We start from the raw sequence: 14,156 nt of genomic DNA, 5'->3' as shown, positions 1-14,156 counted from the left end.
CTGTATCCTTTTTCATAGAAATTGACAAGGTCTTTAGACAATTCTTGTAAAAACATAAAACACTTTAAAAAGCCAAAATAGCTTCATAAAGAGTACAAAATCATAGTACTTATCCTATGTGATTTCAAAACTTACCATGGATGTTGGCATAAGAGTAGACAATTTGATGTTGGAACAGAACAGAGAGTCCAGGAATAGATCTAAGACATCAAAAGCAATTCAATGGGGAAAGGAAATGCTGTTTAACAAATGATACTGGAAAGTTGGATATCTGTGTTTAAAAGAAAAAAAGATAACCTTTGATTCTTATCCCACTTGTGTTCAAAAAATGACTTGAGATGGATCATGGCCCTAAATATAAAAGGAAAAATTGTGAGGCTTCTGGAATTAAACAAAGAAAAATATATTTGGGGATTGAGGTGGGCAAACAGATTTCAAGTCAATGCAAGACATATTGGAAAAATTACAGATTAGAAAATATATATGCATTAATAAAGGACCTATTCATAATAAATGAAGATCTCCTACTACATAATAATGGGAAGACAGCCCACTAAAGGTGAACAAAATATTTGCCCAGAATTTCAAAATAAAACTATATGAAAAGCCAGTTACCACATAAAAGGATATTCAACATAATTAGTCATAAAAATATACAAAGTAAAAGCACAATCAGATACCACGACATTTCCAGTAGAATAGCTAAACTGTTAAGTCTGACAAAATTAAATATTCCACAACAGTTATGTTGTAGAATAACCAAGACTCTCATGCTCTGCTGGCAGGGATGTAAAATAATATAACAACTTTGGAATACTGTTTACCAGATTTTTATTATTTTTTAATTTAACTTTAACTTCAGGGGAACATATGCAGGTTTGTTACATAAGTAAACTTGTGTCATGGGGGTTTGTTGTACAAATTATTTTGTCATTAGGATGGTGGCCCTCTTCTCACAGCTCCACTAGGCAGTACCCCAGTAAGGACTCTATATGGGGGCTCCTACCCCACATTTTCATTCTGCACTGCCCTAGCAGAGAGGTTCTCCATGAGGGCCCTTGCCATGCAGCAAACTGCTGTATGGGCATCCAGGCATTTCCATACACCTTCTGAAATCTAGGCAAAGGTTCCTAAATCCCAATTCTTGACTTCTGTACACTTGCAGTCTCAAGACCATATGGAAGCTACCAAGGCTTGGGGCTTGCACCCTCTGAAGCCATAGTCTGGAGCTCTACACTGGCCCCTTTGAGCCATGTCCGGGGTGGCTGGGATGCAGGGCACCAAGTCCCTTGGGTGTGCACAGCACGTGAACAGTGGGCCTGGCCCATGAAACTATTTTTTCCACCTAGGCCTCTGGGTCTGTGATGGGAGGGGCTGGTGGGAAGACCTCATGCCCTGGAGACATTTTCCCCATTGTCTTGGTGATTAACATTTGGCTCCTCCTTACTTATGCAAATTTCTGCAGCCAGCTTGAATTTCTCCTCAGAAAATGGAATTTTCTTTTCCATTGTATTGTCAGGTTGCAAATTTTCCTAACTTTTATGCTCTGTTTACCTTATAAAAATGAATGCCTTTAACAGCACCCAAGTTGCCTCTTGAATGTTTTGGTGCTTAGAAATTTCTTCTGTTAGATACCCTAAATCATCTCTCGCAAGTTGAAAGTTCCACAGGCCGAGTGCAGTGGCTCATGGCTGTAATCCCAGCACTTTGGGAGGCCAAGGTAGGTGGATCAGCTGAGTTCAGGAGTTCGAGACCAGCCTGGCCAACATAGTGAATTCCTGTCTCTACAAAAACTACGAAAATTAGTTGGGCATTGTGGCACGCATATGTAATCCCAGCTACTCAGGAAACTGAGGCAGGAGAATCACTTGAACGCAGGAGGCAGAGGTTGCAGTGAGCCGAGATTGCATCATTGCACTCCAGCCTGGGTGACAAAAGTGAGACTCCAAAAAAAAAAAAAAGGAAGGAAGGAAGGAAAGTTCCACAAATCTCTAGCGCACGGACAAGGGACAAAATGCCTCCAGCCTCTTTGCTAAAACATAACAAGAATCACCTTTGCTTCAGTTCCCAATAAGTTCCTCATCTCCATCTGAGACTACCTCAGTCTAGATTTCATGGTCCATATTATTATCAGCATTTTGGTCAAAGCCATTCAACAAGTCTCTAGGAAGTTCCAAACTTCCCCACAGTTTCCTGTCTTCTTCTGAGTCCTCCAAACTGTTTCAACCTCTGCCCATTACCCAGTTCCAAAGTCGCTCCCACATTTTCAGTTATCTTTTCAACAGCACCCCACTCTGTTGGTCCCAATTTACTATATTAGTCTGTTTTCACACTGCTGATAAAGACACACTGGAGACTGAGCAATTTACAGAAGAAAGAGGTTTAATTGGACTTACAGTTCCACATGGCTGGGGAAGCCTCACAGTCATGGCAGAAGGCAAGAAGGAGCAAGTCACATCTTAACGTGGATGGTGACAGGCAAAAAATGAGAGAGCTTGTGCAGGGGAATGCCTCTTTTTAAAACTATCAGATCTCATGAGACTTATTCACTATTACAAGAACAGCATGGGAAAGACTTGCCCCCATGATTAAATTACCTCCCACCAAGTCCTTTCGACAACACATGGGAATTCAAGATGAGATTTGGTTGGGGACACAGTCAAATCATATCAAGCATGGAATGTTTTTCCATTTGTTTGTGTCATCTCTGATTTCTTTGAGTAGTGTTCTGTAGTTCTTCTTGTAGAGATCTTTCACCTCCCTAATTAGCTGTGTTTCTAGTATTGTATTATTTTTGTGGCTATTGTGAATGAGATTGGGTTCCTGATTTGGCTATTGGCTTAACTGTTGTTGGTTTATAGGAATGCTAATGATTTTTGCACATCGATTTTGTATTTTGAGACTTTGCTGAAGTTGTTTATCAGCTTAAGAAGCTTTTGAGCTGAGACTATAGGGCTTTCTAGATAAAGACAATGTCCTCTGCAAGCAGAGATAGTTTGATTCCCTCTCTTTCTATTTGAATCCCCTTTATTTCTTTCTCTTACCTGATTATTCTGGCCAGGATGTCCAGTACTATTTTGAATACAAGTGGTGAGAGAGGACATCCTTGTCATGTGCTAGTTTTTCAAAAGAATACTTCCAACTTTTTCTTATTTAGTATGATGTCTGTAGCATCGTTATAAATAGCTCTTATTATTAGGTTGGTATTATTAAAGATAATGTCAAAAGCTGCAATTACTTTTGCACCAATCTAAATGTTTTGAGATATGTTCCTTTAATACCCAGCTTTTTTGAGAGTTTTTAGCATGAATGGCTGTTGAATGTTATCAAAAGCTTTCTCGGCATCTATTGAGATAATCACATGATTTTTATGTTTAGTTCTGTTTATTTGATGAATCACATTAATGGATTTGTATATGTTGAATCAACCTTGAATCTCAGGGATAAAGTTTACTTGATCATGGTGGATACATTTTTGATGTGATTTTGTTTGCCAGTATTTTGTTGAGGATTTCTGCGTTTATGTTCATCAAGGAAATTGGCCTGAAGTTTTCTTTGTTTATTGTGTCTCTGCTAGGTTTTTGTGTCAGGATAATGCTGGTTTCATAGAAAGAGTTAGGGAGAAGTTCCTTCTCCTCAGTTTTTGAAGTAATTCTAGGAGGAGTGGTATCAGCTCTTTTTTGCACACCTGGTAGAACTCAGCTTTGAATTCTTCTGGTCCTGGGCTTTTGGAGATTCTTAAGTTTTTTAGTACTAACTGAATTTCTTCATTTTTTCAGATTTTCTAGTTTATGGGCATAGAGGTGCTCATGATATTCTCTGAAAACTGTTTGTATTTCTGGTGGGGAGGTCAGTGGTAATATCCCCCTTGTCATTTCTGATTGTGTTTATTTGAATCTTTTCTCTTTTCTTTTTTTTAGATGGGGGGCACAGACAGCAAGTTTATTTGGTGAATGCTGATGGCAAACATCATCCAAGAGAGACAAGATGGGAAAGGTGCTATGACAAGATTGTCTAGGGAGCCTTCAGGAAACATAAAAAATCCAACACAGGGAAAAGCATGGGCTCTGGGGAGACTGGGAAGGTCCTCAGCCATTCGGCAACATGCAGATGAGCTCTTCATAGTTAATATAAACATTGTTGTTCTCGTGCCCTGCCACCAGCATCTCCACTTTTTCCTCTGTCATCTTCTCACCCAGTGTGACAAGAACATGCCAGATTTCAACACCCATGACAGTGCCATTTCCTTCCTTGTCAAAAACCGAAGTCCATTGACATAATCCTCATAGATGCCCTGGTCCTTGTTTTTGGCCACCACCATCTGCAGCATGGGCAGAAAGTGCTCAAAGTTTAGCACTTTCACATTCATTTCACCACTCTTGGGATTCCCCAGGATTTTGGGCACCTCAGTGTTGGTGAAGTTCTGGCCCAGGGCCCTCATCATGTTCCCACACTGGCTGTACAGGATCTTGCCATCACCTGTTCAAACAGCTGGAAAGCCTCCTTGAACTCTGCAGTGTGGTCCTCAGTGAAGTCACACATCTTGACTACTCCTCCTTTCTTTTTTATTAGTCTAGCTGGTGTTACTAGTCTCTTAATAATTTTTTTAAAAATAAGAAAACAGCTCACAGATTTGTTGATGCTTTGAAGGGTTTTTCATGTCTCTATCTCCTTCAGTTCAACTCTTATCTTGGTTATTTCTTATCTTTTGCTAGCTTTGGGGTTTGCTTGCTTTTGGTTCTCTCATTCTTTCAGTTCTGATATTAGGTTACTAATGAGATTTTTCCAGCTTTTTAATGTGGGCATTTAGTGCTGTAAAGTTCCCTCTTAACACTGTCTTAGCTGTGTCCCAGAGATTCTGGTACATTGTATCTCTGTTGTCATTAGTTTCAAAGAACTTCTTAACTTCTGCTTTAATTTTATTATTTACCAAAATCTCATTCAGAAGCAGGTTATTCAATTTTCATGTAATTATATGGTTTTTAGATAATTTATTAGATTTGATTTCTAATTTCATTGCACTGTGATCCAAGGGATTGTTTCTTATGGTTTCAGATATTTTGCATTTGCAGAGGAGTGTTTTACTAGCAATTATGAGACTAATTTTAGAGTAAGTGCATGTGCTGATAAGAAGACAGTATAATTGGTATTTTGGGTGGAGAGTTCTATAGATGTCTATCAGGTTCATTTGATAAAATGCTGCATTCAACTAATCAATATCTTTGTTGGTTTTCTGTCTTGATGATCTGTCTAATATGGTAAATGGAGTGTTAAAATATCCCACTATCTTTGTGTGGGAATCTAAGTCTGTTTGAATGTCTCTAAGAACTTGCTTCCTGAATCTTGGTGCTCCTGTGTTGGGTGCATGTATATTCAGTATAGTTAGATCTTCATGTTGAATTGAACCCTTTACGATTATGTAATGTCTTTCTTTGTCTTTTCTTATCTTTGTTGACTTAAAGTTTGTTGCATCTGAAACTAGGATTGTAACCTCTGATTTTTTCCTGTTTTCCATTTGCTTGGTAAAGTTTTCTCCATTCCCTTATTTTAAGCCTGTGTGTGTCATTGCATGTAAGATACCAATGGGTCTTTATCCAGCTTGCCATTCTGTGCGGTTTAATTGGGGGCACTTAGCCCATTTACATTTAAGGTAAGTATTGACATATGTGGATTTTATCCTTTCTTAATGGTGTTACCTGATTATTTTGCAGACTTGTTTATGTGGTTGCTTTGTAGTGTCATAGGTCTGTGTACTTCAGTGTGTTTTTTTCGTGACTTATAGCGATCTTCCCTTTTCCTACTTAGTGTTTCCTTCAGGAGCTCTTGTAAGGCACATCTTGTGGTAATGAATTCCCTCAGCACTTGCTTATCTAAAAAGGATCTTATATCTCCATTGCTTATGAAGCTTAGTTTGGCTGGATGTGAAATTCTGGGCTGGAATTTCTTTTCTTTAAAAATGTTGAATATTGGCCCCCAATCTCTTCTGGCTTGTAGAATTTCTGCTGGGAGTTTGCTGTTAGTTTGATGGGCTTCCTTTTCTAAGTGACCTGACCTGTCTTTCTAGCAGCCTTTAACATTTTTTCTTTCATTTAGACCTTGGAGAATCAGATGATTATGTATTTTGGGAATGATCTTATATTGAAGTTTCTTATAAATTTACACGTACATTAACCATATGACCCAGTAATTCCACATCTAGATATTTAAGCAAAATAAATAAAAATCTATATACACAATACTAGTTTTACAAGAAAGATCTCAGTGGACGTATTCATGGTAAATCTAAACAAAAATCCAGATGGTCACTGACAGGATCAAGCACAAATTGTGGTATATTATTAGAATGAAAAAACATTAAACAATAAAAAAGAACAAACTACTGAGGCTTGAAGCATGGATTAATCTCCAAAACATCATACTGGGTAGAAAATGCCAGACACAAAACAATGAAAATTAAATTATTCAGTTATGGCAGCAGGCATTACTAATCTAACTTGATAAAAAATTAGAACAGTGGTTACCTGGGACCAGGGTTCATAGTGGAGATGGAGTAGAATAGGAAGGAAGCGTGGATTGACTACAAAAAAGCACCAGAAAATTTTGTGGGGTAATGGAAACATCCCATATGTTGACTTTGATAGTGGTTATACTGATGTCTTATATATACATTATATATATAAATGTTAAAACTTTTTGAACATTTTAATTACAATTTGTGCATTTCACTGTGTGTAAATAATGTCTGATTTTTTTAATTGAAAAATTAAATAGGGATTAAACATTTTAGAATACAATTTATATTCAGTTCACTTATAATATACGTCTTTAAAATTTTCCAGGGATAAAACTCTGGACTAAACAGAGACAATAATAGTATATTGCAGTAATTTTCTCAGGTATTCATTTTATTTCTTCTACTGATAATTTTTTTTTTTTTTTTTTTTTGAGACGGAGTCTAGCTCTGTCGCCCAGGCTGGAGTGCAGTGGCGCCATCTCGGCTCACTACAAGCTCCGCCTCCTGGGTTTATGCCATTCTGCTGCCTCAGCCTCCCGAGTAGCTGGGACTACAGGCGCCCGCCATCTCGCCTGGCTAGTTTTTTGTATTTTTTAGTAGAGACGGGGTTTCACCGTGTAGACCAGGATGGTCTCGATCTCCTGACCTCATGATCCACCCGTCTCGGCCTCCCAAAGTGCTGGGATTATAGGCTTGAGCCACCGCGCCCGGCCACTCTACTGATAAATTTAAATAGTCAATACATAAGATGGTTATTCATTATCGGTGGCATTCTTTTCATCTCTCAACCTATGAGATATACACTGATTAATGTTCAAAGATATCTGGATGACTTTGGACCGACCCTAGCCAATCAGTGGTGATATCCAGTGATCAGCATGATTGCTCAGCCTATAATTCATCACCTTGAAATATACAGTACATGATGCATTGCTGATTTAGTGTCTCAGCCACTTCAGCACTTCTTATCATCACCTAAGTGAATCTTGATAATTGATAGAGTGAAAAAGATTGAAAACCATGAATGATTAATCTCACAGAACAATTATTTTTAAAAATATAAATAATTCAAAATTTTCATTTTAAATTAATATACCTAATTGAATTTTCCTACAAATCAGCTTGATTTGTTTATACATTTCTCACTGACTCTACTCATATTTTTCTCTCCTTCCTTTGTTGTAGTCATGAAAAAAGAGCCATATTGCTCTGAATAGAAAGCAATAAAAAGGTTTTAAGGTTTTCTTCCACAAAACTTACATACAGAGGCAGTATGTATAGTCACTAAGAGAACACTTCTTAGAGTTGTATCACCCAGCCACACCACTTACACAATATGTGTGACATTAGTTAATTTATCTAACTTTCTGAACCTAATTTCCATCACAATTAAGATAATTAAAAGGTGCCTACACCATAGAGTTGTGAGAAATTGCATGCTTAGTCCAGTGCCTAATAACCTTTAAGCACATAACACAGTAAATATGTACGTTTATTATTTTCTGTGGATTTCTTCGTTTTCAGGTTTGCAGAAAGCTCTTCTGTAATATAAGAACACCAATCCGATCAAAGATTTACTGAGAATATTGATGTTAAATTAGATCCTTCACACATGAAATAGATTAAACAATATTTTTGCTAAGACAAGCAAAGGCTTAAATGAAAATCAATGGAATGAGTAGTTTCCATACATTTCCTAGTCCACAACAATCACTTCTGCTCTGTTCACTGATGATTCTAAACTATCATTGCAGGGCAATTACTGTATATAGTAGATGTTAGTTCCTGTAGACGGCAATAAATGTTTTTGAATAAACAAATAGTTATATAGAGAAACAATAAAAAAGACTCAAGGACTATGTGTGTATGTGTGTCCGTGTATGTATGTATGCATGCATGCATGCAAATGTATGTGTATGTGTATGTAGTTTGGTTTTGCTGAAATGAGGTTGGTGTTAATAGTAAAATTCAGAAAACTGGGGCATCGACAGGTTGATTGATATTTTGAGGCTCTGGATTTTGTCCACACTATCCAAAGGTAACATATTTTACTGCAAATTATTTCAAGTATTTATAACATAGTGAAATAATCTAAATGAAAGTATATATTGTAAAATTGTAAAAATATGTTAAAATTACATGCCTAATTTTTGAACTGTCAAAAGCGTGACTCTTGATATTCAACCTGTTTGCTATAACTATAATGTTAAACTAAACTTACTTATCTTTTAAGAAAGATCATTAGCTAATTTGATCAGAAGAATACTATCAACACTGGGTAGCAAAAGTTTAAAGCATTTTACAAAGACCCTCGCAAAAATATTGTGCAGTGGACAAAAGGATTTCTGAATTTTATAGCTACAACAATAGTCCATATGTCTCTCTTATTTCTCGACTGCCTCCACTTGCGTATGACAAAAGCAAACAAAATCCAATATGGGGAAAATATAAATTCTTTTCCTCAACAAAACCATCCAATTTTCTCATACACACATAACTGTCTGTCCAGTTACCCAAATGAGAAACTTGGTATTTATTCTAGATGATCTTTTTTCTCACTTATCCAATGACATTTCAGGCAATTTTATTTTGCAATAGTGTCTGCATTTTCCCTTTTCTATTTCCTTTTTTCTCAATCTCGTTCTATCCCTCATCTTTCTTGCCCATATTTTTATTGCAAAAATAATTGGATAATGTTTAGTACTGACTTATACTCAATTACAAATAAAACCTCTTCCCAGCAATGCAATTAAAATGTTCAAAAGTTTAAAATAATGTATATAATTTATGTTCTATTTGTATGAAAATTAATACACAAATGTATTTGTGTCTTGTGTGTGCTTATCTTCATTGAAAAAATATAGAAGGACACATATCAAACTGATTACAGTTACTTGTGAGAGGAGAATTCTACAGACAGTGTAAGTAAAGCAATGTTTCTAGCAGAACTCTTTATTTATCTGTGTCATGTGAAAGTTTTTACAGTAGGATATACATTCTAGCCCCTTAACTGATATTCAGTTAAACAGTTCACTGGATTAGCTGAAGTTTTTCCTTTCTCACATAATCACATTGAGTTATGGCCATAACAGCACCCTGTCTTCTAATAGGTCATTCCTTTGAGCGTGAGCACTTCTAGTTCTGCATGTTGACTCATATACTCACCAACAGTCACCTGTCTTTCCAGCAGTTACCTGCAATTGAATAACTCAACTATATATTATGTTAAGATACAATATGACTGCAAAAAAAGAGTTCCTTCAATGAAAAAATAAGTTAAATACTCTGAAAAACTAAATGAACAAGGGTTGTTAAGACATTTCTGTCAAATTTGGGATGAGTGATTCAACTAGTAGGAAAAGTGTATGGACACGTAAAGGAATATTCCAATCTTATCTGTGGATTACTCATATAGAATACATTGAACCAGAGATCACAGACTATTATGAATATGTGTTATGTGGGTATCTAAATGCAGGTCTGCACAAAGAAGAGGGCTTGAATATACTCCTAAATTTGCAGAATCAAAGTACATTTATATTTTGACAAGATAAAGTGTTTAATGTACATGCTTATTTTTTTATTTACCTCTAATTCTTTCAGCTGATGAGCAGACTACTATTCCAAACCATGTTAAATAAAAGCAATTATGAAATAATGATTACTTCAGCATGTGAAATCAATTTTAGAAATATATTGATTGATAATACATGCTCAGCTTATGAATCAAAGCATGCACAGGCCTTATTTTTAATAACTTGATAACATGTATTTCATTTACAATTAATGGAAACTTCAGTGGGAAAATAGAATATTGAGGAAAAATGACAGAATTGAAAAAAATATATTTTGAAGAAATTATATTTATTGTCTTTGATTCCTGATTTTGTTGATTTTAATTTGGAAATAAATTATGTAATATGTCCACATAATAAACATAGAACCGTATTTTACTTGAAAGAATAAGAGCAGAACATTTAGAATCTATGTTTACTTTATTTTTGTTATTTTATTTTGAAATAATTTTAGACTTACAGAAAAGTTATACAGACAGTTCAGAAAATTTCCATATTCCGTTAACCCAGCTTCACCCAATGTAAAAACTTACACACTTATCATATAACAATTATCAACACTAAAAATTAAATTGCTAAAATACTGCTAACAAAATTAAATGCATTATTTACATTTTGTTAGTTTTTCCAATAATATGCTTGTTCTGTCCTATGATGAGTTCAGCATACTATGTGTATTTAGTTCAGACTTAAAAAAAAAAAAAAAAAATCTTTTCTTAGGTTTAAGGCTACGTGTGCAGTTTGTCATATATGTAAACTGCATGTCCTTGGGCTTAGTGTACAGATTATTTCATCACCCAGGTAATAAGCATAGTACTCGATAGGTAGTTTTTGGATCCTCACTTTCGTTTGACAATCAGTCCTCAAGTAGGTCTTGGCATCTGTTGTTTCCTTCTTTATATCCATAGGTACTTGATGTTCAGCTCCCACTTGTAAGTGAGAAAATGTGATATTTAGTTTTTTCTTCCTCTGTTAATTTACTTAGGATAATGGCCTACAGCTCCATCCATATTGCTGCAATGGACATGATCTCAATCTCTTTTATGGCTGCATAGTATTCCATGGTGTATATGTGGTATATTTTCTGTATCCAGTCTATCATTGATTGATTCCATGTCTTTGCTATTGTGAATGGTGCTGTGATGAATGGTGCATGTATCTTTATGGTAGAACGATTTATATTCCTTTGGGTATATACCCAATAATGGGGATTGTTCGACTGAATGATAATTCCGTTTTAAGTTATTTGAGAAATTGCAAAATTGCTTTCTACAGTAGCTGAACTAATTTACATTCCTAACAGCAGTGTGTAAGTGTTCCCTTTTCACCACAACTTTGCCAACATCTGTTATTTTTGGACTTTTTAATAATAACCATTTTAACTGGTATGAGATGGTACCCCCCTGTGGTTTTGATTTGCATTTCTCTAATGACTAGTGATGTTGAGCTTTTTTTCATATACTTGTTGGCAAAGTATATGTCTTTTTTTTTTTTTTTGAGATGGGGTTTTACTCTTTTTGCCCAGACTGGAGTGCAATGATGCGATCTCAACTCACTGAAACCTTCGCCTCCCTGGTTCAAGCAATTCTCCTGTCTCAGCCTCCTGAGTAGCTGGGATTATAGGCTAATTCTTGGTATTTTTAGTGGAGATGGGGTTTCTCCATGTTGGTCAGGCTGGTCTCGAACTCCTGACTTCAGGTGATCCACCCGTTCCGGCCTCCCAAAGTGCTGGGATTACAGACGTGAGCCACCACATCCAGCTGTGTATGTCTTTTTTTGAGAAGTAACTCTTCATGCCATTTGCCCACTTTTTGTTTGCTTTTTGCTTGTAAACTTAAGTTCCTTATAATTCTGAATATGATACCTTTGTCAGATGCATAGTTTACATATATTTTCTCTCATTCTGTAGATTGTCTGTTTAATCTGTTGATAGCTTCTTTTGCTGTGCAGAAGCTCTTTAGTTTAATTAGGTCTCATTTGTCTTTTTTTTTTTTTTTGAGACAGGCTGGAGTGCAGTCACACAATCATGGCTCACTGTAGCCTTGATCTCCTGGACTCAATCAATCCTCCCACCTCCACCTCCCGAGCAGCTGGGACTAAAGGTATGCACCACCACGCTGGATTAATTTGTGTATTTTCTGTAGACGTGAGGTTTCACCATGTTGCCTGGGCTGGTTCCAAACCCCAGGGCTCAAGCAATCCACCTTAGCCTCTTAAAGTGTTGGGATTATAGGCATGAGTTCCCACACATGTCCCAATTTTTGTTTTTGTTGCAATTGCTTCTGACATCTTCATCATGAAATCTTTGCCAGGTCCTATGTCCAGGTTGCTACTTCCTAGGTCATCTTCTAGGGGTTTTATAGTTTTAGGTCTTATATTTAAGTCTTTAATTCATCTTGAGTTGGTTTACATACATGGGGTGAGGAAGAGGTCCAGTTTTAATCTTCTGCATATGGCTAGCAAGTTTTTGTGCATCAGTTATTGAGTAGAAGAGAGTCCTGTCTCCATTGCTTGTTTTTACAGACTTCATCAAAGATCAGATGGTTGTGGTGTTCGGCTATATTTCTGGGCTCTCTATTCTGTTCCATTGGTCTATGTGTCTGTTTTTCTACCAGTACCATGCTGATCTGGCTACTGTAGCTTTGTACATAGTTTGAAGTTGGGTAGCCTGATGGCCTCAGCTCTGTTCTTTTTGCTTAAGATGGCATTGGCTATTTGGACTATTTCTTGGTTTTATATGAATTTTAGAAATTTTTTAATTCTGTGAAGAATGTCATTGGTGGTTTGATAGGAATAGCATTAAATCTATGAATTACTTTGAGCAATAGGGCCACTTTAACAATATTGATTCTTCCTATCTAAGAACATGAAATGTTTTTCCATTTGTTTATGTCACCTCTAATTTATTTGATAAGTAAATAGAGGTCTTTCACCTCCTTAATTAGCTGTATTCCCAAATATTTTATTCTTTTTTTAGCTCTTGTGAATGTGATTGTTATTCATGATTTGGCTCTCAGATGTGTTTGTATATAGGAATACTATGAATTTTTGGACATTGGTTTTGTATGCTGAAACTTTGCTAAAGTTCTTTATCAGATCAAGACACTTTTGGGCAGAGACTATGGGGTTTTCTAGGTATATAATCATATCATTTGCACAAAAAATAGTTTGACTTCTTTTCTTCTTATTTGGATGCCTTTCATTTATTTTTCTTGCCTAATTGTTCCAGCCAGGACATCCAGTATTATGTTGAATAGGACTGGCGAGAGACAGCATCCTTGTCTTGTAGTGATTTTCGAAGGGAAAGCTTCTAGCTTTCATATTTTCAGTATGATGTTGGCTGTGGTTTGTCATAGATGGATTTTATAATTTTGAGCAATATTCCTTCAATGCCTAGTTTGTTGAAGGTTTTTAACATAAAGGAATGTTGAATTTTATTACAAGCTTTGTCTTCATTTATTGAGATAACTGTGGCTTTTGTTTCTAGTTCTGTTTATGTTATGAATCTCATTTACTGATTTGCCTATGTTGAACCAACCTTGCATCCCAAGTGTAAAGCCTACTTGATGATGGTGGATTAGGTTTTTGATGTGCTACTGAATTCAGTTTGCTACTGTTTTGTTGAGGATTTTGGCATCTATATTCAACAAGGATGTTGGCCTGGAGTTTTCTATTTTTTTGGTATGTCTCTGCCAGATATTGGTACTGAGGTGATGCTGACTTCATAGAATGAGATAGGGAGTAGTCTCTCCCTCCTCCTCCATTTTTTTGGAATAGCCTCAGTAGAATGCTACCAGCTCTTTTTTTTTTTTTTTTTCTTTTTTGAGACAGAGTCTCGCTCTGTCGCCCAGGCTGGAGTGCAGTGATGCGATCTTGGCTCACTGCAAGCTCCGCCTCCCAGGTTCTTGCCATTCTCCTGCCTCAGCCTCCCAGGTAGCTGGGACTACAGGCGCCGCCACGTTGCCCAGCTAGTTTTTTTTTTTTTTTTGTAGTTTTTATTAGAGATGGGGTTTCACCGTGTTAGCCAGGATGGTTTTGATCTCCTGACCTCATGATCCGCCCGTCTC

At 36.4% G+C, this 14,156-nt stretch overlaps 1 pseudogene; it reads right to left on the bottom strand.

Moving 5' to 3' along the window:
* Positions 1–4,082: 4,082 nt before the first annotated feature.
* Positions 4,083–4,542, bottom strand: LOC117082560 (annotated as a pseudogene).
* Positions 4,543–14,156: the final 9,614 nt, after the last annotated feature.

This window comes from Trachypithecus francoisi, unplaced genomic scaffold, assembly GCF_009764315.1.
Source record: "Trachypithecus francoisi isolate TF-2019V2 unplaced genomic scaffold, Tfra_2.0 Lachesis_group9, whole genome shotgun sequence".
Classification (NCBI taxonomy): domain Eukaryota; kingdom Metazoa; phylum Chordata; class Mammalia; order Primates; family Cercopithecidae; genus Trachypithecus; species Trachypithecus francoisi.
This window is presented reverse-complemented; position numbering and strand designations above follow the sequence as displayed.